This window comes from Polistes canadensis, unplaced genomic scaffold (genome assembly GCF_001313835.1).
Source record: "Polistes canadensis isolate GaletaPanama2010 unplaced genomic scaffold, ASM131383v1 scaffold_18, whole genome shotgun sequence".
Classification (NCBI taxonomy): Eukaryota; Metazoa; Arthropoda; class Insecta; order Hymenoptera; family Vespidae; genus Polistes; species Polistes canadensis.
The window spans coordinates 1,163,018-1,189,363 of NW_014569565.1; the positions used below are offsets into that span (position 1 = coordinate 1,163,018).

The window sequence follows — 26,346 nt, forward strand, 5'->3', positions numbered from 1 at the left end:
AGAGAGAGAGAGAGAGAGAGAGAGAGAGAGAGAGAGAGAGAGAGAGAGAGAGAAAATCTTGTCCCGTTTCTGGTAAAGAGAGATAAGCGTACCTTTAATTTTTCCTTTTTTAACTTTAACTTATGTACTCTCAATAAGGATCGGCATTGTGGTGTCAAGAAATTGAAAGGAAGAAAAAGCGAGAAGGTTCGTAGGGAATGGTCGGAATAAGTTTTAACGAGAATTCTCTTCTTACTTGTTCGTGGATTTTCATCGTATTTGTCCGTAAACGTCAAATATATTTCTGTTAAATCTTTCGTGCTCGGTAAATCAATGCGAACGATTATTTACGACACTTGCCGAGGAGCTCGTTTTCGACTATCTTACGATCAAAATGTAATATGTATCTATAGAAATATACATAAATTCGTGATTTGTAATTATTCTTAATATGGATTAAGATACATAATAGATAGGAATAGTAAATGTTAAATATATTCGGAATAAAATTAAAATAAAATATTTTCTCTTCTCTTCTTCATCGTTTTAATCTTTTTTCTCGACTACTAAACCATCTTTATAGTAACTGGGGACTACACGTTCCCCCCCCCCCATTCCCCTGCGACTGTGATATATTTATACCAAATAATGCCCCCAAAGAAAAAGAGGAAACTTTTGTACCTTGCACCCTTCTTTTAAGGACAAAACGATTCTTAAAATAAAGATATTTTGTAATCTATAGAAATACAGAAGTCGCGAGAAATCTGTATTCCTTATACGTATTAAGATAATATATAATATTATAAAATAGAAACGTAAATATTAAATACATTCGGTATGAAAATTGTAATAAAACATTTACACACACAAAATATCTACTTCTATTTGATATATTAAATACTAATAAGTACAATATTAGAGTGTGTATTTCGTATCGAGAGAATAAAGTTGGAATTTAAAAGGGAAAGAAAGAAAAATAAAAAGAAAAAAAGAAAGAAAGAAAGAAGAAGAAAAAAGGAAAAACTCTTTTCATGTATGCGATTTTAGAAGCAGGGCGGATCGCGATTTTCAACGTCCGCTACGTGGCATTTGGTTGCGCGGGAGCGTATTAACTGTGCGGGCACAGTTAGTTCGGGATACCATTCTATTCCGGTACCAGTTGTGTCGGTGTGCGGGAGCAGATCAGAGCAGAGCAGAGCAGAGCAGAACAGAACAGAGTAGAGCAGAGAAGCAGACAAGAACAATGAATGTTATATACACGTACGTTGTCGTAATGTTCGTGCATTGCCGAGTACGAGTAGCTTGAGTAGGAGGAAAGCGTTTCTAATAGTGGGTGTACCAACAGAAAGAAAAGGGATGGAGAAGAGTATGAGGCGAAAGAAAGAGACGAGATTTATGTTTGGCGACGACGAAGACGACGAAGACGACGACGGTGGCGTCGGAACGTTTTGCTCTTACTGGAAAACGACGAGAAGAAGAAGACGACATCGTCCGCGATGCCGAGCCTTGCAACGACAACGAAGAAGAAGAAGAAGAAGAAGAAGAATAATAATAAGAAAATGTAGAAGGTAGAGAAGACGACCACGACGACGACAACGTCCTGGCCACGCTTGTGAATGAACATACTGGCTCGCCAACGTTTCCGGCGCACTCTTCTCTTCTCTTTCTTTCTTTATCTATCTCTCTCTCTGTTCAACATTCTCAACCTACCCTCATCCTTCCTCCTTGTTTTCTTCTTCTTCTACTCCTCATGAATGAGAGTCGCGATCACAGTAAGAGAAAGAGAAAGAGACACCGGACGAACCGTTAGCCTTAAGCCAAACGGTTGCAACGGGGCTTGGGACGAATTTAGATCAGGAACTTAAAGAGACCGAATAAGAGAGAAAGAGAGAGAGAGAAAGGAAGACGGGAGCCCGACCGACGTGGCTCATCCCTCTTCGCTTCCTTCCTTCCTTTTTTGTTCCACTTCTTTCTTATTCTTCTTCCTTCTCGCTTTGTTGCTCCCATTATTAATATATCGCCCTGTTCTTCGTTGAGCACCAACTCCCCACCCTCACCCCCATCTATACATATATACGCATACATTCGTACTCCTCGAACTCGTCACTACCCTACCTACCCCCCCGTTTGGGGTCGTCCACCAAGAAGATCGTTCGCCTACGCGATTATAAATAGTGTTAAAACCTTTGTCGGCTTTTCTCTATTTCCCTGGTTTCAAACAACCCGTTTCATCCGTATCCCTACTCTAAGGCGTAAACGGGAGACTTCGTATCTGCCTTTTTTCCTCCATTCCCCGTTAATGATTTGTTTCTTCGACTGTCGTGTATCCACCGGGTCTTTATCCCCTCTTTTTAAAATAGCGACTACTTCCCTCGTGCTCGCGAGACGAGAAAATTAGATAAATCGAAATGGGATGGATGATCGTTCGCATAAACGACGAATGAAAATATTTAACGGTCGTTAAATATAACCGTTAAATATTCTATCGTTTAATAATGCCTATTATACACGCGTATTTATATATATATTTTCATCTTTTCTATAAGAAAATTTAATAACAACGATGAATTTTTATCATCGATAATAATCATTCTCATTGAATATTTTCTTCCTCGAATATATACAAAGTATCCTCCAATATTGTTTTTTCTACCTTTTGTTAAACAAATATAATAACATTAAATCTAAAAAAATCAAATAATAAATGAATATATATAAGAATATCGTTTCTCTAATATCAATTTACGATTCTATTTATTCGTGTAATTAAATGATAGAATTTAATGTTGTAGAAGAGAGAGAGAGAGAGAGAGAGAGAGAGAGAGAAAGAGAAACAGATTGGAATTTAAAAAGCAAGCACGCCGGGATCGTCTATCGTCGGTGCATCGGTGCGTTACCGACCTCCTGGCGTGGGAAGAAACAGGAAGAGAAAAAGAGAAAGAGAGAGAGAAAGATGAAAGGTATCGAAGAGGGGGAAATGGACGCGTGGCTGGGCGCACGTTCGAACCATCGTGTGTCAAACTCGCGGTGAGTAGTGCGAGCCACCGCTATGTCCAACAGCGTGCCGCGAACTGTTCACCGTTAAACGCCCATATAAATAGCACACGTCAAAGTGTGTGTGTGTATGTATGTATGTATGTGTGTGTGTTAGAAAGAGAGAGAGAGAGAGAAAGAGAGATAGATAGAACGTGACAGGTGTCCGCTCGGAGAATAATTAAAATCATGGTATAAGTGAGCTCCGTATAATGATTCGATTAAGTATCGAGAGAGAAAAACAGATAACGAGAGAGAGAGAGAGAGAGAGTGAGAGAGGGAAAGAGAGAAAGATAGAGATATTTAAATGCCAATACGTCAAGTAAACGTGGGCTTGAATTACGATCTTGTCGAACGATCGACGTGTATCACTAGTCTGTCTCTTCCAACTTGATCGTTAGCATCGTTTCGAGGAACACTCGAATTTACTCTCGCGATCGAATTTAATCGTTTCGCGTGGTGGTTTTCGTGACAACGTATGAATGAATTGATTTGATTATTCGACATTTAGAGGATAGAAATTTTAAGACGGTATAATTAAATGCTTGATCGATCGTTCGATCGATCGTTTCGTTTCGTTTCGGACTTGTTTCTTTTTCTCTTTTTTCTTTTTTTTTTTTTTTCATTTAAAATATACGACGCGACAATGTTATATTATTGTGTAACTTTTAGATAAAATAAATATTAATAGATATAACGTATTATAACTAAGCATATATAACTTCTATTAATATACATACATAAATACTAATTGTATGTATTGGTATATTTATGAATATTTATGAACAATACACGTGTTACCAGTTTTTATTTGAGAATTGTGAACGCGTGCGAAACTTGCCGACCTTCCTTCTAGTCTTTTATTAGTATCCTCCATGTTAAAACGAAGAGGAGGTATTATCAGCGTGAAAATCTTTTGTTTCACTTAACTTTTCTCTCATTCTCTCTTTCTCTTTCTTTATCCTCTCTATGCTTTTCTCGTTTCCGCTCTCACACAACTTTATCGTTTGAATATCGCGTATCGTTCTTTAGAACAACGTAAGTAGGCTTTTGACACGCGAACGATTATGCCAACTCCGGTTATGCAATTAGGTACATTATATGGGGAGCAAACCGCTCCTCTCATCGACGTTTACGTTGATAGTTTTTTTGCTATTATTTTCTATGATAAATATATATTCTCTCCAATTAAATGCACGAGAATTTTCTCTTTTAAAATAATTAAATTTAATTATAATGTAGTTATATATATATATATATATAAAAAGAAAAAATACTTATACCGTAACAAATGTGTCAAGGGTAATTAAAAATGTTACAATATGTAATTATTTCTTAAGATAATTATGAACGAAAAATTGAAAATATATTTACCTGAACCTTGATGAACAAACTTTGTTTTTAAATTTAATTATCAATATTCTTGTCCAGAATTAAATATTATTAATATAAGTCTCAAAGGGAATTTTGGACGGTTGTTAAATCTTAGGAACAATTTATTTTTAACCAGTTGTACGTTTCGTCCCTTACTTGGGACTTCATCAGCAACTCGATCTTTAAACTTTGTTGTTTTGTTGTTTTTAAACTTTGACAATTAAGATTATACATTTGAATTATATATACATATATACTTTTGTTCAAAAATCTTTTTGTAATTAAAATAGAATATAAAAAAGGAATCTTTCCCCTCCCCCTGGAGTTCCCCTGCCCCGCCCCTTGTATATCGAAAGTAAAGAGCAGCAATTAAAGTGACCGTATATCGGTGTGTTGAATCGTTCTATCGCAATGGTGTTTTCTCATTTTCTCGTGCGCGTTTGCGTTCGTGAATGAAAGCCCGTCCCGTTGCAGCAAAGAGTGAGTGAGTGAGTGAGTGAGTGAATCAGTCAGGCTGGAAAGAATGGCGATGATATTTCATAAAGTCGAAGCGAGAAAACGGCACGCGAGTAAACGAACGAACGGTCGTCGGTTGGTTGCTAGAAGAGTAAGCGTGTGGCTATTATTACTGGCTCTTCGTTCTCTTTCTCTCTCTTTCTCTCTTTCTCTATTTCTTTTTCTCATTTTCTCTGTTTTTTATTCGTCTCTTTTCCTCTCTCTCGACCCCTTTCATTTTCCTTCCATCTCGTTCGGTATTCGTTACGCCGCAACGAACCATAGAAAACAATAAGCTGATTTCCGTAGTTGGTCCATTGAATACGATACTCTCTCTCTCACGTTGATAGAATCCGATACCAATGAAAATTTTGTTCCCATTCGAACGATCGTTTATTTGTTAATTTCGAAAAAGGGGAAGAAAATAGAAAAATGTGAAGATTGTATTGGGAATTAGATTTATTATATTATACAAAATTTCCTTAAAAGGATAAATTAAAGAATTGAATAAATAAAACCAATATATGTTTTTTTGATAATTAGAAAAAGGTGTACTGTTTGATGTAAACTATGTATTCCTTAATTTAATTATAAATAAGTATATTGGTATAATCGCATTTAAGAAAAACAATGGTATCCGAATATTAAATAAAGCTAGTCATTGTATAAAAATGTTAATACAAATAAAAGAAAAACGAAGAATTATTATTCCAAAATAACATAATTAACCAAAAATTGATCGTTCATGATGAAAATATATCAAAAATATTATAATACGTTCCATTGATAAGTAATTTATGAAAGAAATAATATTTCGAAACAATGAACCTCCTTGTTGTCCTGTCTCTATTTATCTCTTATTTTCTCTTTATTTTTTTTTATTTTTCATTTTTTTTTTAGCCAAAAGATGATGATAATGGAAGGGAAGAAACAATTCAAGATGCGGCGTGCCGCGCACGAGCCCAGCCCAGCCCAGCCCAGCCCAACCCAGCCCAATCGGAGTCTTGCCGAGAGAATTAGAGTGAAAGACGAGGACTACTACTACTACTATTACTACTAATACTACCACTAATATACAACGAAGAAGTTTCACGTGCGGTTCCGATCTCAAGACTAGACGAGTTAATCGGCCGCGGAAGCACAATAAACTCCGAGATAATAAACGGAGCGCCGTCGGTTGGTTTACCATAATAATGCCTTCCACCGTGGCAGATTCGTGCAGCACCCAAAGTCATCCCGAAACGAACACACAAGTACTATAAATAGTCGGAGAGAGAAAGAGAGAGAGAGAGAGAGAGAGCCTCTCTTCTTCTTCTCCTTTTCTTGCTTCCTCCCATCCTCTTACCTCTTTCCTCATCTCATCCACCATCTTCCTCCTCTCTTACCCCTTTTCCTATCTCTCTTTCTCTGTGTTTCTAACTCTCACACGTTTCTTCGAGTTTACCCGTCTTTCTCTACCGCATAGAAACTGCTTCATCTGATCATCTCTCCAAACACTTGAGGGAGGGAGAAAGAAAGAGAGAGAGAGAGGGAGAGAGCGTATGGTTATTTCAGAGAGCGAATATATATATCTATCTATCTCTCTCTATCTATCTCTATCTCTCTATCTCTTTCTTTAGTTTTCTCATTCTCTCTTCCGACGCGATATTATTACGTGGGCCACCGTATCAACGCACGAGAAGACGTTCCCGATAGTTACAAACCAACAACAAAGATCGCAAGCCTAACGAAAGATCAAAGAGTAGCAGCACCCGTTTCTATATTTTCCTCGAATGAAATCTCCGCGATTCGAGGGAAGTTGTTGGCGAGAGAGAGAGTTTGTTCATATACTGTCTAACATACACACACAAACACAAACACATACATATATGTATATATATATATATATAAATATATGTATACGTAACGTAGGTAGATATTATATCTATGTATCGGTGGAATAGATATGGAATTAGATCAGCGCCCACGATCGAATACTGAATTGAGACGAGTGAAATAGAGTTCAGAATACAAAGTTTATTATATATATATATATATATATATATACACACACCTATACCACCCATCTCGCGAATTACTTCCCATTGATATTCGTCCTGGTCCAATCGGTCGTCCGTACCGAGCGAATTAAAACGAAGACTCATCGATATAATAAGAGTTGTGGTTGTAGTAGTAGTAGTAGTAGTAGTAGTAGTTGTAATAGTAGTAGTAGTAGTCGCTTAGTTAGTATAGGTTCGATCCCTTCGGTAATTGCATTTATGTTCGATTCGATGAACGTCCTCAAAGGAGTCTCAAAAGGGAGACGAAAGATCCATATCTAGAAGGAAAACACGTCGTCAAACCTTCGTCCACGTTTCTCGTGCGTATTTCGAGGTACTTATACAAATGTATATATATATATAACTACATATACGTATGTGGATAGATTGCGTATAAATGTGTAAGTATATAAATACGTAAATAAATAGACACCCTCCTACCCTTCTACTGAAATTTCTTCGGTATTCCATTGGTTCGTAGCTTTTCTCTTCTCTCAACGATGGCAGGAGAGAACGGTCCCGTGTTACTCTTCTTCTATTACAGAAGAGAGAAACTGGAATGACGAAGAGTGGTGGTGGTGGTGGTGGTGGTACAGGGTGGTATATGCGGGATGAGGTGGGTGGTGGCGGGGTGAGGGGATTGGGGACTTGCTTGGATGGTTTAGATTTGCGGTGACAGGAGCGAACACTCGCAATGATTAATGGCTTAGCGCATTAACAGGCTATTGACAAACACGTTTCTCATCCGAGAAGCCTACGCCCTTTGCGCGATACTTCTCCCACCCCTTATTTCCTTCTCTCTCTTTCTCTTTATTCTGTTCTTCCTGTAACCAACGACGAAGATGAAGATGAAGACGACGACGACGTCAACGAAGGTGGTGGCGTCGGCTCAGCAATGAAAGGGAAGAAAGGGAAGAAAGATCGAAAAGAAGAGAACGATGGAAGGGTGTGCCCTTCTTAAATGCTCTACCTCGTGGAAAGAAAACCGAGTGAGAGAAAGAGAGAAAGAGATAGATAAGAAAGTAGGGTGGGGGAAGTGTCTTCTTCTTACATTGGCGTCGACAAAAACGCATCAACCCCTCGTCGTCCTCCCCCTCCCACCCCACCCCCTCCTTCGTTATCCCTGAAAGATATAACTCCCGAGTCTTTCTTTCTCTTTCAACCAACCCCTTTCTTTTTCTTTAGCAAAAGAGAATCTTTAGACGTTTTCACGATCTCGAAGTGTTATCGGTCTTTAAATAGCCGAATTTTCTCCTTTTCTTAGCACAAAGCTCTCGTTCTCTCTAAACTACACCCCCTTCCTTCTTCAACCCTCTTTTTCGCGCGAAAAAATCAACGATGAGACGATAAAACGGGGAGATAAAACTCGTTGGTGGGTTTTCTGTTTCTTTTGGTTTTTTCATTTTGTTCTTTTTTTTTTGTATCATGAGAAGTGAAAGAAGAAATTGATATAATTTTTTCTAATGATGACAGATTTATTCGTTTATTTCTTGAACGTCTCGAGAAATGTTAATCGATTCTTATATTTATAACTAGATACGATTAATAATAATCTTATTTAAATCTATATGCACGAATATAAATAATTAATTCGATCGTGAATGCTAAGTTTAAATGGGTGATTCGATGAAGAAGGAAAAGAGAGTAGGTTTAACAAGTATCAAAGTCATCGTTTATAATAACGATGTAAAAAATTATAATCATATTAAAACGTGTGAGAAATAAAAGATATAATTAACATAGTTACATTATTATGAATTGCGTAATATAATCATAAAAATAAGGAAGATCGTAAATTTGAACGAATTAAACCCCTCGCGAAATACGAAAGATTTCTCTTTGAATTTACATTCGTTCGAAATATCGATCCTAGGATTGTTTCTCTCTCTTTCTTTCTCTGTCTTTCTTTGTTAGTTCATTGGTACCCTTTCTCGATCGTTGTCCCCGATTATTGTAACTGCTATCTCATAGCGAGTTGAGTTAGATCGCGTTGCGTAATGTGTAAATACGTTTTATCGTTTGTTCGAGATAAGTATCTACAACATGCGAGATCTAAGCGCGAACTTCAACGTCTATATAATCCGACTGTTTTTCTCACGAGTGTAAAACCTATTTTGACATGAATAATAGACAACCTATTATCAATCCTAATAAAAAAAAATTAAAAAAAAATTGATCATTTTGTTATACGTATAAATAAATATCAAAGTTTACAAGTGAAAATAATTATTATAAATAATTGCACGAATGAAGAATTAATTTATACAATTCGTTGAAATAATCTGATATAGATATATAGAAGACATATATGTGTAATAAAAAATTTGCAGACGCCGGAAGAAGGAGAAGATACGTCTCGTTATTTCAATTCAATCAAAGTTATATTTACGTATGTATTGTACGGATACATATATACGCATAATATAAAGGTATCTCCTCCTATCTCTAACGGATATATCAAAGATGAAAATAAAAAGGAAATATATATATATATATATATATATATATATATATATATATATATATATATACGAAGGGCGAATAATAAATCCTGGCAACATTATTCGCATCGATGTTGCGGATGGAAGCGAGACGCGAACGAAGAGTAAGGGAACGAACGGGGTGGTACTTGGAGGACGAGCAGACCGATTCGAGAGGGCGACTATATCGGCTTTGGAACTGGCGTTGGTGGGTAAAGAGGAGGAGAAGGAGGATGAGAAAAGAGAGATAGGGTGAAGGGGGGGTGAGGTGGTGGGAGGGTTAGTGGGAGAGGGAAAGGGCTGGCATTCAAATGTCGACGGGAGGGCAGGCACCGTCGTCTCTCGCGTACACGATCGTTGGGCTTGTACTTTTCATATCGCACGTACGAATACCTTTACGTGGGATAGGTAGTTATCCAGGCATATCCGGCTCCATATTGAAATTCGACGGGCCAGCGATAGAAGAGATCATCGTTTTCTTCCTCTTCCGTTTTTTTCCCTCATCTTTTTTCTTTTTCTTTCTTTCTTTCTTTTTTTTCTTTCTTTTTGTTGCGATCCACTTTGGCATTTGATTGGATTACGTTATGCTGCACGTACGTAGTTGCACCGTGCTACCGGATACATAGATAGAAAGAAGATGCATCATCTTTCTCCTCTCTTTCCAATATAATGTGCCCGTTGCTTCTCAACATACTTGTTTCTACGTATTACCAACCGTATTTGTAGTCGTGTACACAAGAATACGCACGCGCATACGTATAAACTCGTTAGATGAGAAGAGGATAGTGCGACGAGAGAATCGTATATATATATATATATACATATATATATGAAGAGAACTGAGGAGATACGACCGCCGACATACATATGTATGCATACATACGTTAGTTCGTGTGTCGTTTCTTGCACATCGTGCGTATACATATATATATGTGTGTATTATATATGTATGTAGGAAGAACACCGTTCCGAGAGCAAATTCGAGGAGCGAGTCTTTTTATGCTCCTCTATCCTCTCCTTCTCTTTTTCTCTCTTTCTCTGCTCGTCTCTTTCCAGCTTCTATTCCGTCTCCTCCTCTTATGTCTCTTTTTGAGACCTCTTCTCTTTCTCTATCCTTTTTCTCTCCTTTACTCGTGTTCTCTTTCCATGCGTATGCATCGATGGGCCACGTGCATGGGCAGGCAAGCAGGCAGGCAGGCAGGCCACGGTTTTCGCTCCGTCCTGACGAAGGTCCCTTTCTATTCGGCATGATGATTCCCTCTTTTCGATTTACGCTCTTGCCGTATTGCTTACCGCCATCACTATACGCCACGCGCGCGCTATAACGAGCGATTTCTCGCTCGTCCGTATTTATAAAAGGGATATCCCGTTTGGCTTTCTAAACAAATTACTACAGATCTACGTACTCTCGAAAAATTTTTCGGCTTACTCGTGAGAATTCTCTTTTTCTCTTTCTATCACTTTTTCTCTCTTATTCTTTCTTTCTTTCTTTGCCCTTTTTTTTTTCCTTTTTTCTTTATCTTTTTGTCTATACCAAGCTCGATCCATGGATTACGATTCCAAGTGCCTTTATCAATCCATCATCATATATCGATAACGAAAAGTAGGTAGGTAGGTAGGTAGGTAGGTACTATTTGTACGTTACGATCGTTAGAAAATGAATAATTAGAAAAATTCGCGAGGTATTTTTAGAACGGAGATAATAATCATTGCGAATGAGATATATTGAAAATATAGTATATAAATTTGTTTTAAAAATCTTTTATTAGCCGAACGAAGGAAGGAAGGAAGAAACGAATCAAGTCAAATATATATTTATAGTTATACCATATCTATCTACATACGTAAAAAGGAAGTCGAAGAAAGAACGGAAAAAGGGGAAGAAGAAGAAGAAGAAGAAGAAGGAGAAGGAGAAAAGGGGGCGGAGGTGGGTGGGGAATATCGTAAGACGGTCGCGTTCATTCCCATTTGTGGAATCCTAGGAATCGCACAATCGTGGCCAGGATTCTCCTCCGGTGGGTGTTCCTCGTTGGCACACCGTGGCTCGAGGTAGGTGAACGGGGAGGGAAGGTGGAGGAGGATGGAGGATGCGCGGAAGAGGGTCGAAACGGTGGCGGTGGAGGAAGAGAAGGAGGAGGAAGAGGAGGAGGAAGAGGAGGAGGAAGAGGAGGAGGCGGCGGCACCGGAGTTGGGGAAAAAGGGAGCTGTTTCTGAAGGAAAGAGAGAGAAAGGGATAGATAAATAGATAGAAAGAGATAGAGAAGGGTGGGTAGCTAGAGTGGGGGAGGATGTGGCTCAACTCGTTCGACCCATTCATGTTCCGATGAAAAGGCAGTGCCGAACAGACGTCGTGAAAAGAGAAGAGAATTATTATGATTATTATTATTAACCTTTCTATAGGAATGATTTTCCCTTTTCCCATCTGTCTTCGACTTTCCCGATGTAGATAAAGCCCAGGAGCCCGAAGAGTCTCCTCCTCGTCGTCCTTTCTCGTCCAACGAACGTGCGCAGACCCTTCTTTTTTCTTTTTTTTTTCTTTCTTTCTATCTTTCTCTCTTTTTCTCTGCCGATATTATTGGCAGGTTAATGTCGTTACGTCGTAACGCCGTCTCGACGCGAAACGATCCTCGTCGAATGATATTATATTTCTCTAGGAAAAAACGAAATAATTACCGTGCTACTACTATTTATTTATATATATATATAAATATTTTGTTTCTTTATATTAGAAATATTCTATTTAAAAAAAATATATATCAATGATATTCGTTATAATGACACGACATTAACAAAGTATTATATTAATATAATATAAACGAATCTCTTAGATGGTACTCTTGTATAATCTTTTAACAGTAAGAACAGAGAAATATATATATACAGAGAGAGAAAGAGAGAGAGAGAGAGAGAGAGGGAGAATAAAAGAAATAAGAATATAAAAAGAGAAGACATGTGCCAGAATTAGAAGCGTCTGCGTTCAAAGAGAGAGAGAGAGAGAAAGAGAGACTTTGGATCGTAGTACAATGAGACTGTTGTTTGACGCGGAATCGTCCGAGCAAAGATCTTGTTCATCGAGGTGATGATGCTTTTGCCTTTCAGAATAAAGCCGAGAAAGAGAAAGAAGATCAGAACGAGAAGATTCGGTAGAGGAGAACATGGTTAAGGAACTGTCGAGGAGAACGAGCAGGAAGAGGGGTAGGGGGATGATGGTGAGGGGTGTAGGAGGGGGAAGGGGGAGTGTCGAAGGTCGAACATAAGGGAATTTACGCGTTTCGGTGTCCGGTCTCTCCTCTCTACTACGAATCACAACACACTCAACGTAGTTTCTTCTCCCTTTTCGAATAGAATGAATGAGAGAAAGAGGGAGATGAAATGTATATAAATATATATGTGTGTGTAAGTGTGTGTGTATGTGCCTTCCTGGCATCGTCATTCAAAACACGTGGTCCATATTAACGGCATCGCCGAATAATGGGGCCGAGCGTGGCCAAGCGAAGAGCTGGGCTTCAAGAGAGCACCCGATCCACTCGACTGTCCAAGCTCAATTATGCTGACTATCGTTCGTGCATACCACTATTTCTCTCTTTGTCTCTTTTTTTCTCTTTTTCTTTCTCTTTTCACATTTTCTCGAATACGTTGAAGAATACGATGCACGATTAAGCAATCTCTTGAAACGAACATCGGAAATCCTTCCTCCCCCGCACAACGCCCTATTCTCGTCAACTCGATCGAATAATCATATTTCAGATAATTATTATTGATTTATTTCTTGTTATATTACAATAAGTTAAATAATTAAATAATAGAAATTGTTGTTTTGTGATTTAATTTTTATATAGATATATTGTTTGTATTCATTGGTGTGTATTTAAATATTTGAAAAAGAAAAATGATTATTATATTATATTCATATTTATAGATAATAGATTATTAATGGAATATTTGCATGAGAAAAGTAATATGATATTTATTTAAAAAAAGTTTATATTTTAAAAGAAATGATTATATTCATTACTGCGTTAACATATTTTGAAATGATTATATTGTATTATTATTCTTTATTAATATTAATATTTTTAAATAATAGATTAAAAATATAATATATTAGCATGTGAAAAATAATGAAATTTATTTAACGTAAGTTCATATTTTAAAAGAAACTTTTCTATTCATTACTCTATTTACACATATTGTATAAAAATTATATAATATTTATATAAAAATTTAATTAATTAATGTATATATTATATTATATTAAACCAATGATTAATAAATTAGAAAAAATAATTAACAAATAATAGAATATAAACAAATAAATATATATTTAAATATAAAAATTATTTGTTTCTTCCTTTCCTAAATCGGCGATAGTCCATCGAAATTTCTTTTTGGCAAAGAGAATAATATTGAACGCGCCATAGCGTGTAAAGGAAAAAACTCGATCATGGTTTTAACGGTAGAGAAGAAAGGGAGGAAAGAGTGTGTGTGGGGAGGGGGTGTCTAGGGAGAGTTCTGGCGCGAGTGCCTTTTCTTTCGTCGTCGAGAGAAATAAAACAAGGGGCAAGGGAAAGATCGGAAGGAAGGAAGATATGGGGGTGGGGGTGGGCGGGGGTGGTTCGGAGATATGGTAGAAGGCAAAGAGAGAGAAAAAAAAAAGAGAAAAAGAGAAAGATAGAATGAGCTTACAAAGCGGCTCTTGTTGAAGAGGGTCCATGAAGAAGGAACGAAATTGTGCGTGGGAGTAGTACGCGTACGATATATATTTTGCAATTAGTATAAGAACGGCATCGACCAGTCCTAACGTGTATACATATCGACTCTCTGTGATCTCCTCGAGTGCTCAAGCCAGGACCATTTGGCCCCTCTTTTACTTTCGGAGATATTCTACTTTTATTCTTCGACTTCAAGCAATATTATATGTATACAAATAAAAGTATAAAAAGACTATAATATGCTTCTATATAATGAAAGGAAATTGAATTGAATGAATAAGAGTAATGTTAGTTTTAAGGGGTTGCTTGTGTTTAGTCTTCGTCAGATTTTTATCTCGCATACACTTTTTTTTTGCCTTTTTTTTTTTTTTAAATACTAGATACTTTTTTTTAAAGTTGTTTAATTTAAAATAATTATATTATCATCGGTTATAGATTTTTAAATGACACTCTGTAAAAATTTCTATATAAGATTAATTCTTTATGCAATATTGATGCGTTAAGTTAATCGAAAAATCGCGCTTGTTTAAATGGAATTAACATCGAAATGTTTGATACTTTTAATAGGAAAAAAAAAAGGTTCAATCAAAAATACTATGTAATTATAGATAATTTATTGAATACAAGTTGTGTTAGGTAAAATAAGAATTGAGAATAATCACGATTGGATAAAATACATTAAAGGAACGATCTGTAATCATGTCTGTAATAAAATTTTTAATTTTTAACGAACAAAGATTAGATTGCATTTTCAAATTTATAAACGAAATCTAAAATATCGTATACACCAAATTGATTATTATATAGGATAAAAATCCAAGAAAGTAAAAATATAGGATACCGTATTATTTTATGAGCGAGAAATTTACGAGAATGTTTCGGAATATCATTCATAGAGAGCTGTTCCTTGGTTGCATTTGAAAAGTGGTTATAGCCAAAATGATGTCTAACCATCGCGGTAAGAGATAGCCAATACCTTAAAAAGAAAAAGAAGAAGAAGAAGATAGAAAAAAAAAAGGAAATAATAAATTTAAGGACAAAGCAAAAAGATATTCTCTATTATCGTAGAAATATTATTTTTGTGTAAATTTTTTCTTACACACATATATCATCTCATATATACATATCTTTAGAAAATTCCTTAGAAAATGATGAAACGTCTTATTACGTAACAACGTTCAAGCCTAAAAGTTAGAAGACAATATTCTTTAATCTTTACACGGTCACGATGTGTAATCATTCAACTTCGCTTTAGCTACGCTGATAATGTCTTTACTTATGCCTCCACGTGTATAGACAAAGAGAAATCTTTTTTAAAAAATGTCTGCTAGCGTCTTCTATCTTTTCTTTTCTTTTCTTTTCTTTTCTTTACTCAAAACCAAAAGAAGAAGAAGAAGAAGAAGAAGAAAAAATGAATTTTATCCTAGACGTAATGTTATTCCAAAGAGTTTACGGAGCACGTTACTCGAGTAACAAGAAGCTACTAGTCGAAGGGTGACGAGACACAACGCGTCTCATTTGCTTAAGAATAACACCATTGGTTAAAGCTGCCGTTACGCGGTCACACGATGATAATACACGTGTGGTTTTTTTCTTCGTTTTCATTTCTCGGACGCACTGGGCGCCTTTGTCGGCTCTAGTTGAAAGTATCTATTATTTTGTAATGAACCAGAAAAAAAGGAAGGGAAAAAAAAGGAAAAAAAAAAAAAAAGAAATCGGAGAAAAAAAATTGTTAAATTAAGTAACAAAGAAATATTGACCTATAGAAGACTCTTGCAGAAAAAAATGGTTTATTCAATTTAAAAATTTCAATATATATATATATACATGAAAAATTGACCATAGTACGAGTCATACGATTGAATAAAGCAGAAAAATAAAATGGCCTAAATTTTTCCTTCCCACGTTAAAATCTGAAAAAAAGAGAAAAAAGGAAAACATATGTTTTTCTTTAATTTCTGACACTAAAAACGACTAGCCCTACTTTGTCATATTAACCGAAGTAAATCTATCCATCTCCATCCCCTTGAATGAGTTTACCACTACTCGACGATTCTTAATCCGACAACTACCACTACCATTGCTATCATCGTATAACCAAGTAATAAAGGAAAAGAAAGATTAGAGAAAAGGGAGAGAACGGGGTGGGAAATAAAAGATGGATGGAAAAGGTATATTCCGGTCACGATGATGGCAAAGCTGTTCAACACTGTCGATGGTATAAAGATCTTAAGAAAACACGGGGATGGTTAAAGGAGGGTAGGTGTGGGGTGGTGTGGGGGGTAGGAGGGGGTGCGGTGATAAATAAGAAGAAGAAGAAGAAAGGCAGGGAAATAGGGTAGAATGGTGGGGTAAAATGGGAAAAGGGGAGGAGGAGTTGGTCGTCTCATCTCTCCCGGACAGCTTCTTCGTTCGTTCTAACGTCATAAAAATAATCAGCGTCGTCCGATGAGTCCGGGAACCAAGTACTTTGATCTTTACTACGCGTTTGTTTCCTCGCGTTCTTGGAAGATTCTCTGCCATGGACGACGACGAAGACGACGATGGGCGTTGTGTGTCTCTTGTATCCTTTTCAAAAGGATTACCAAACGGGGGTGAAAGAAAGAAAGAAAGATAGAAGAAGTAGTAGAAGAAGAAGAAGAAGAAGAAGGGAAAGGAAGAAGGGAAAGGAAAAAGGGAAAGAGAAAATCACGTAACAAGGGAGAGAGAAAGAGAGAGAAAGAAAGAAAGAAAGTAAGAGAGAGAGAGAGAGAGAGAGAGAGAGAGGATGGGAAGGCAAAGTTCCTTCGCGAAGACGGCTTTTCGTACTTTTAAAATAAAAAGTTAATGAGAAATACTAAGAGTGAAGAGAGAGAGAGAGAGAGAAAGAGAGAGAGAGAGAGAGAGAGAGAGGGTGGAAAAGCGGTGGCACGGTCATTTGGCTCGTGGCAACGTCGACGAGAATCGAAAAGAGAGAGAGAGAGAGAGTAGAAGCGTAGAAGAAACACGTCCATTGGCCTCTCACCGGATTGGCCATTCTGAAATTGAGTACGCCACAAATTCAACGGTATTTCCGAGCTCGAACGAGCTTGCGAGTTCGCGTTTTCTCTTCTCGCGAACGCGTAGTCGTCGTAGTCGTCGTCATAGTCGTCGTGGTTTAGTCTTTTCCTTCTACGTCCCGAAACTCCAATAATTTGCCTTCCAAAGAGAAAGAAATAAAGAAGGAGAGAGAGAGAGAGAGAAATAGAGAGAGAGAGAGAGAGAGGGAAAAAAACCCAATGGCAATTTCCTCAGCAGTAATCGAAAGGCAATTACGAGAAAAGCGTTTGCGAGAAGAAACAGTTTTCCCGCTTTTCTTTCTTTCTCCCCGATTGCTAGGTGGTTATTATGTTTTTTGCAAACATTATTCAAGAAACTTCCTTTTTTCGAAAGAATCGAACGCTATAGGTTTTCTCGGAAATATCTTTACGTAATATAAACGAAATAGCAAACAACAAGAAAGTTTAAACTGGTCTGAGATGTAAATTATTTTTTATGCAAAATAAATATTATAATATATTACCAACAATCAAATAATCTTCGATAAACGACAGGATATAATTTATTTTATGAACATATATATAATATATTCAATGATAATAATATAAACCAAAAAAAAATTGTGTCAGAATTTTAACTAATCTTATTAATAATAATAATAATAATAATAATAATAAAATAGTAATATGCAAAAAAGGTATATGAATAAGCAATCGATTGATTCCAAAAACAAATGAAATTCCCACGGAATAATCGGGGGTTGCGGTAACGCGTTAGCGTGTATTCGGAAATCGATGATACGCGGAATGGTTTCTCCTCTATTCGCGACACAAAAATACAATGAAAATATATCTATATATATATATATATAGACACAAATATATGCAATTCACGTATATAGAGAAATACACATATAGAAAGAGAGATGTTTTTTCCGTGGCTATTCGGCTTTATACGTGGCTTACACGCGTGCTGCTACTGCACGATGTATCCTTCTTTTTTTCAACTCTCATCCCATCCATCTGTTCCCCCCCCCCGTTCTCTACTCTCTCACCCCCTTTTCCGTGTTTCTCTTTCTCTATTTCATTTTTTTTTCCCTCTCGTTCTTCCGAATTGAATAGAGTGGGTCCCATCTCGATCCGTGCACATCCAAATCTCTCATTCAAGCCGAATATTTCCGCTTAATCGATCGCGACAAACGCAATGGTGGTGGGCGGGAGGGGGGAAGGGGGCCGGGCCATTGCGGCTATAGATACTGATTGAATGCGGCGTATCGACTGCGCGATGCGAGCCAATGAGAGGATACCGTGCATAATGCATAGATAGGATATATCGCGATTACACGCTGTGCTGACCTGGCTACCGTCGCGTTCCTAGCATACGCATATGTATATGTATGTATATATATATATGTATATGTATAACATACTTTGATAAAGCCATGCGTATATACAGATACTAATACTGTGTTAACCTAGCAATTCTCTCTTTCTCTTCCCGTCTGTCCGTCTGTCTATCTCTCGTTTTCTATCTCTCTCTCTCTCTCTCTCTCTCTCTCTCTCTCTCTGTCTGTCTCATTTTCTCTGTCTATTTACTTAATAATTATGATTTCGATATAGATGGACCTTCAAATAGATAGATAGATAGATAGATAGAAAGAGGGAGAGAGAGATATATATATATATATATATATATCGTTCCAGCTATCGGGGGCTAGTTTATCGATTAGATACCAAAACGAAACGATTTAATCGAAATTGGCTAAACGTTGAAAAATAAAAAAGAAAGAAAGAAAATGCACCAACCCTCGTGGAATATATAAGTTATTACACATTTGTGCGAACGATTTTATTTTATTATATTTGTATTTATTATTATTATTAATTTTTTTCATATTTTATATTTTTCTTTTTAATTTCTAATTTTTTTTTTTTGTGTGTATTCTTTTCTCTCTTCTAAAACTTTATTTACAAAAGAAAAATTTTAATCGACGATTTGTAATCATTATGTAAAAAAACGAAACACCAATGGTCGGGATAGAAAAAAAAAATCGTATAAATATTTGTTGTTGTTACGTACAACGTAACGACGCATATCTCGTATCTCATTCGATACGTTGAACGAATTATTATCTTGGATATTCTTATCTTTTTTTTCTTTTTTTTTTTTCGAACGGTAACAAATGTACGGAAAAAGATGAGAAGAAAAGAGAAGAGAGAAAAAAAAAAAAGAAAGAAAGAAGGGAGAAAGAAGAGGGCAAATTGATTTTCGGAACACTCGTCGATTCCCGCGTGGGAGGTCGTCCACGTCAGCGAGTAATCGCTCATTAAGTTTGGCAAGTCCATACGTCGTAGAATCGGTGGATACAGGGTGAAGGGGGGGGGAGGGAGTATAGAAGGTAGGGCTTCGAACGCACCCGATGGACGATAAATTCATCACGGAATAATGACCTTAATGAACTACGAGGGTGGGCGGGGTGGGGAGGGGAAAAGAGAAAGAGAGTACGAGAGAGAGAGAGAGAGAAAGAGAGGGGAAAGGGGGGGAGGTGAGGTAGAAGAGAGATGAGGTGTATAGCGAGTTCGGTCCTGGACTCGCTATGAAATATTCAGCTGGAATCAATCCGGGTCTCGTGTACGTGCGTTCTGGAAAGACGTGTTGGTGGAAGTTAAAGACAGACAGACAGACAGATAGACAGAGAGAGAAAGAGAAAGAGAGAAAGAGAAAGAGAGAATGATGGAGGGAATGGGAAAGGGAGAATAGGGTGGGGTAGTTTGTACGACGACAAGTTCCTGAGGGGAACACGAGGGCTCGCGTAAAGCGGAACGGAGGCTCGCTTAACCCTTGAGTTTGCGGCCGAGACTAAAGTAGTTATGTTTGTCCTTTGAGTTGATAGGGCAAGTACCGCGGTCCGACCCTGCTAATCCTAGGAGACTCGATATATTCTCGCTAATGGGTCCGGTCCCTGTGTCATGGATGAACATCGAAAGGAGCAGTCGTCTAGATTTACGTGTTCGATCATTCGCTTAAGTTTCATGATCTATTATGAAAGATTATATTATAATAAATATGTATATATGTATGTATGTATGTATGTTTACAGTTATGTATTATCGATTTAATGTGTATTACGTTTTAACTAACATTTTGTTTAGATTTTCTATGATTATTCTATGACGAAATAACATAGGTAAAAACAATGAATGGGAAATAGAAAACGGGAATTGCTATTGGGTTTAGAGAAGCGAAACGATAGGAAAGAGATAAGAAAGAAACAGTCGAATCAAATTACGGGTTACCGGTTTCGCGATAAACGGTTCGTTCGATCAAACGGCCGGGAAATAACGGTGCGAGCTTAACGAACGGTGTTACGTAACGCAGGTGTAATCACCTGCCCGCGACTCGTTCCTTTCCTCTTCTTGTTTTTCTCTCTCTCTCTCTCTCTCTCTCTCTCTCTATCTATCTATCTTTTTTTGTCTCTTTTGGGAGGCTGATCAACATCGGGACACCAACCGATTCACCATCACCATCACCACAACCAGAGAGTATCGTCGTCATCGTCGACACTACGAAATGCATGGAGTATACATCCGTCGAGTTAATTACAAGAGCGAAGGTCACTGCTTCTCTACCCGTTTAATTAATGTCGCATTAATTCACTACCGTTGGGAGAGAGGTTTCGTTCAATGAAAAGAACGAAAGAAAAAAGAAACAACAAGAAAAAATTAAAACACCAGAGTTATGTCATTTACATAGTCCTATTATCTACCGTCTCCTTTTTCTTTTTCTTTTTTATTGTCCTTTTATACAACACCAAAGTTAGAGAAAATTCCTATCACCTATTTCTATTATATAATTTTCCATTTTGTATTTACGATAGAAAATAGAAAAGAAAAAGATGATATATTACAAATTTTCCAAATAAATTTTAATCAACGAATTATTTTTTCGTCCAATCGTTATCACCGATTTCAATTTAAACGAAGTTTAACGATGTTAATGAACAATATTACCAACAGGATATATCTCATATTGAAAAGAAATGAATGGAAAAGGAAGAATGTTTAGAGAGAGGGCCAAATGAATATCTTAAAGAAAAGATATTCTATAATAAGACGTAAAGAAAGAGAGAGAGAGATGAGGGGGGGGAGGAAGAGGGATGAACAAGTAAGAGAAAGAGAATGGGGAATGGTGAGACGTGTTAAGGGGAAAGGGAGACTATAGTAGCGTGGCTAATGAGTCGCGGGATGATTGATTCGCCTATTCGCGTTTTGCCCAAGCTATGCCTTTGCTTCCTGTCAAACTTCCCTCTCTCTCTCTTTCTTGCTCTTCTATAGACTCTATTTCTCTCTCTCTCTCCCTCTCTCTCACTCACTGTCGTTTGCTCTCACCTTTAGTTCCCTTCGCACCATAGCCGAGTTTATTCCCCATTCACGGACTGTCACGACGCCCGTGGCAACATTCAATAAATATCGTATAAACGCTTTCACTGGGAGCACGTCGACAAGCTCGAAACCCGATTCAAGACCCATCGTCTACGTCGACCAACAACCACCACCACCATCACCACCACCACCACCACCACCACCACCATCAACCCCGTCGTCACTGTCGTACCAAAATCTGACACGACGTTCGAAAAGCTTCACGACCCCTGTTTTCTAGTAAGGTAGGTATTCGAATAACGCGCCGAAGTAGTTCTCACTTCTTCTTTTCTTCTCCTTTTTGGTTTTTTTTTCTTTACTGAAAAAAGGACACAAGAAAAGTTGCGCCCTTCTTTTTCCACGTCGAATTTTGCTTTACGACGACGATGTAACGTTGACGATCTTGTTAACGGATTCGTTCTTTTTTTTTTTTTTTGAAATATTCTTCGAAACACCACTTTCGTTGCTTCTTCCTACTTGTCAAAAGGTACGAACAAGAATTAACAAGGAAACTTTGAACGGCTTCTCTCGATGGTTGCCAAGTATTTTTGATATAATTTGAAAAATACGTTTAAAATGAAATAAACGTAGAAAGAGAATTAAACGTTTCTTTTTCTCTTATCGGAAAGATATTGTAATAAATAATTAATTACTTTGTCCGCGCATAACATATCAACGTTATTATATATATATATAGATTTTATTTCATTTCTGATTAATCCTACAAACGTACGATTTCCCATTTAACAAGTCAATGAACAATTCTATCCGATAATTATACCCGGCTTAATCAATCCCAATTAAAGCGTGCAAATCAAACTAAACGATCAAGCGAGTAAATGCGCAACTTCAATTCGTGTCCAGGTATAAATAGATACAATGAATTAAGTATAGGTATTTTCTCATAGAAAACGAGAGAGGGCAAAATCATTTATGTTGAATAGATAGGAGGGGGGCAGGATGGGTGGTTGAGTGGGGGATGCGCAAGAGTCACGAAAATAGCTTAGTCACTCGAGTTTTGGCATACTCATTCCGCTTTTATTTATAATACGCTTATCTAAAGTTGTTGGATAGGTTCAATCAGTGTCGTCCCTATAACTTTTTTCTCCCTTGTCTCTTTTATCACCTAGGCTTGTGGTGTCTGGAAAACCAGTCTTTTCTTTTTTTTTTTTTTTTTTATTCTCGATCGTTTCGGGGAAAAAGTCATTGGAAAATCGGACCCCTAAGATACAAATAAGAGGTCAACGGGATCCGAATTTTGTTGAATACTTTCTTTCTCTCTCTCTCTCTCTCTCTCTCTCTCTCTTTCTCTTTGACTTTTTTTCTGGCTCACGGTGTTCTCGATCGAAGGTTAGACGCGTTATCGTGTTATTGTCCGCCTGTCTTCGGGAGATGGATCACGTGTGAACCTAATATAATACATCCGATGTCGTCCAATAAAGGCCTTTTTGTGCTACGGATGACGGAGTACCACCGTGGCCATCGCGATTGCCACGTTTTCAGATCGCGTGCACAAATTTGACGTAAAACACGTCCTACGTACAAAGGTGCAAAGTGAAATCGTTCTATTATCAAAAAAATCTTGTTTCTCGTCTTTATCTAAAATCATCGTTCAAAAGTACGATGTAAAATTGATTTTTATCCTGCTCGTAATACGATTATTAGGATGAAACAAATGTTCGTGTGTTTATTCTTGTTGCAGTTTTTTGTAAAATTTACTTTAGAAATATTCATTTCTTCATTTGGATTATCAAAATATTACATTATATTATGTACATAATACAAACATATACAAATGTAAGAACTAATTAAATAATATTTATAGAAAATCATCTTTTCTAATTTTTTTTATCGATAAACGTTGCGAAGAGTTTGATAAAAATAAATATATAATAATAATAGTAGTAATAAAAGAAAAAATATTTATATACAAGATCACATTGTGTGACAATTTCTTTGTTCGATTATAATCGAAAAGAGAAGAAAAAGAAGAGGAAATAAGAAAAAAAAAAAAAAAATAAGAGAAAGAAAAAGATTAGAGAAAATACGAAAAACCTATGGACCGACCAGTTATGACGATGTGAAAGAAAGTAAAAGATAGAAAACTCTTTAAGTAGAGGAGATAGAAACGAACGAAGCGAACGAAGCAAAACGAAATCGAGCAGTCAAAGGGAATAATTCAGAAGGCGGGCTACATTGTTCCCGTTACTATAGGCAGTCTCTCTATCCCGTAGAAGACGATCCCATGGGAGTAGTGACGGGTCGGCGGTTATGCGACACGGCCGATAATAAATGTCGTGAAATTGCATCGAATTTCTTCCTTCTCCTTGGTTCTCGACTACTTAGCTATTTATAACGATCGATCGATTCTCCTCCTATCCCTTGGTAACGTTTTCCGGGGCAAGACAATTTTCCTTTAAAGGTTTTTTTTTTTTTTTTACTTACTAGAGATACACATATCATTTATATTATCTACAAATATATAATGGATACTTTATTACCTACGTTTTTTGGAGGTCGCCTTTTTTTTTTTTTTACAAAGAATAAAGCAAAAACTAAAAGAAAATAATATATAATACGATAATAAACATTTATTCTTAATTATTATTCTCTACCTAAAGATAATTGTCTTGTAGACGAATAAGAAAGGGAGACTTATAAAAGAGATTTAAAGGATTCCTGACACATGATGTCGCGTATAAAAAGGGTCTAATAACTGTCGGACTCGTGTGGATCATAATGAACGTAATTGACGTGATAACGAAAAAAGAAATAAACAGAAAGAGCGAGAGATAAAGAGAAAGGGAATGAGAAAGAGAGAGAGATAGATGGAACATGAGAAAAAGGGCCGAAAAAGCGTCAGAAAGGTTATCGTCGTAATCATCCATCGTTCGACGCCTCGATGCAACAAGAGTCGAGTTTTCTTCACCCTCTCGTGAAGAACGCAATATTATATTATAATCCCGGTAGTGAGACTTTGGTTAGAAAGAGAAAGAGGCTCGTGCGAGAAAAAAGAGAGAGAGAGAGAGAGAGAGAGAGAAAGAGAGAAAGATTGCTTGTAAGGCTGCTACGAAAGCAAAGAAAGAGAAAGAAGGAATGGGTAGGGGAGGAGGGTGGTGAAAGAGAAAGAGAGAGAAAGAGAAAAGGCGTTAGCTGAAGAAAAGAGTGAGAAGGGTGGTAGAGGAAAGAGGTATAGGAGGGTGATGTAGGGGGCTTGTCTGGAAGATTAGCACCTCGTATAAAAGTGCTGTAGCAGGAATGGAACGGGAGGAAACGATGAAGAAGAGTAGGAGTAAGAAGAGGAGGTTGGGGAGGAGGGAGGGGGAGGTACGAAGAAGCGATGGCTGCGATAGAAAGAGAGAGAGAGAGAGAGAGAGAGAGGGAAAGGTGACGGCTATATAAGAGAACCGAAGGTGGCGAACATTGGAGGGTGTTAGAGAAAGAGAGAGGGTTGGGTGTAGGAGAGGGTGTCGGGAAGGGGGTAGAAACCAACGACGACGACGACGACGACGACGACGAAGGCCGTTCCTTTCCTTCTTATATACGTGGTACACCCTGCTGCGCGACCCACGTGTAAGAGGAAAATTAGTTTTCAGAAATTTTTATGAAAGACCTGAAAAGAAACTGTAAGGTTCCTTTTCTCATTGGAGGCTATTTTTGTTCAGAGAGCCATGGGGGATTCAATAGCCTTTATTTTATTCTCGTGTTAATCTCGCGCACCACGCCATTGCGGCTTACGCGCGGAATACACGGGAAAAGAAAGAAGGAGATAGATAGATAGAAATGGTAAGAGAGAGAAAGAAAGAGAAAGAGAGATGGGAGTACAAGAGACTACGAAGAGAAGCTGCAGAATGGGAGGAGACGTGGAGAGAGAGAAAAAGAGAAGGAGAAAAACTGAGAAAGGAAGTGTGAGCAAGAGAGAGAGAGAGAGAGAGAGAGAGAGAGAGAGAGAGAGAGAGAGAGAGAAAGAGAGATAGAAAAAGAAAAAGAGATAGAGAATCGACGCGGACCTTTATGAAGAGGTTGCGCTCGCGAGCCCGGCTATCAAACGGAACGGTGCATTATGAGCGTAGAGTCGAGTCTCCGGGCGCAATAAAATCTCCGCCCTAATTAGTTTTCAACAATTACGGAGAAACCCGAAGAGAAAGAGATAGAGAAAAAAAGAGAGAAAGAGAAAGAGAGAGAGAGAGAGAAAACTGTGGTGTGCTTCGTAGCGGCGTTAATTTTCGCAATTAAGCGCCCAGCCCTCTGTCTCGTGCGAGTTAAAGAAGGAAAGGGTCGTGCTTCGTCGAGTTGGCAGGTGATGCGGCGCGACGCTAGCCTGTCATGACAAGAAGGACAAAAAAAAAAAGGAAGAAGAAGAAGGAGAAGAAGAGGAAAAAAAAAGAAATTAAAAAGGACTTTACTCTTCTCGACCACGACCAATAATTTCATCTCCTTCTTCTACTCCTCCTTGTTTTCTTTTTCTTTTTCTTTTTCCTACACGTTCTGTAATAACGCGAAATAACGAACACACGCGCGCGAATTCTTAATATTATTTTGTTATTATTATGAAATTAAAGTAGACACGAATGTTGTATCCGTGTCTTATATATATTCTATTGAATAATTACTCGATAGATCATTTAAGATATTTAAGATTGTTATAAACGTTTATATATACTATTTTGTTAATATTATAATAGAATCGTGACGGAAAATTTGTTGTTGTTGTTGTAGTTAAGTTTTAAATACTCAATTAGATTTAACGAACATTATTTTCCATTGAAATCATATTTTGAGACGACGAGGGCGA

General features: G+C 37.3%; 1 protein-coding gene and 1 long non-coding RNA gene across 4 annotated transcripts in view; both read right to left on the minus strand.

Moving 5' to 3' along the window:
• The window catches only part of LOC106793760 (transcription factor SOX-5), a 200,436-nt gene that overhangs the window by 68,643 nt on the left and 105,447 nt on the right, over nt 1–26,346 (minus strand). The window lies entirely within an intron of this gene.
• Nucleotides 6,941–11,831, minus strand: LOC106793762. Its single transcript, XR_001382460.1, has 3 exons — nt 11,791–11,831; nt 7,362–7,455; nt 6,941–7,198 (listed from the first exon to the last, which is right to left on the minus strand). It is a non-coding gene; the product is annotated as an uncharacterized LOC106793762 (long non-coding RNA).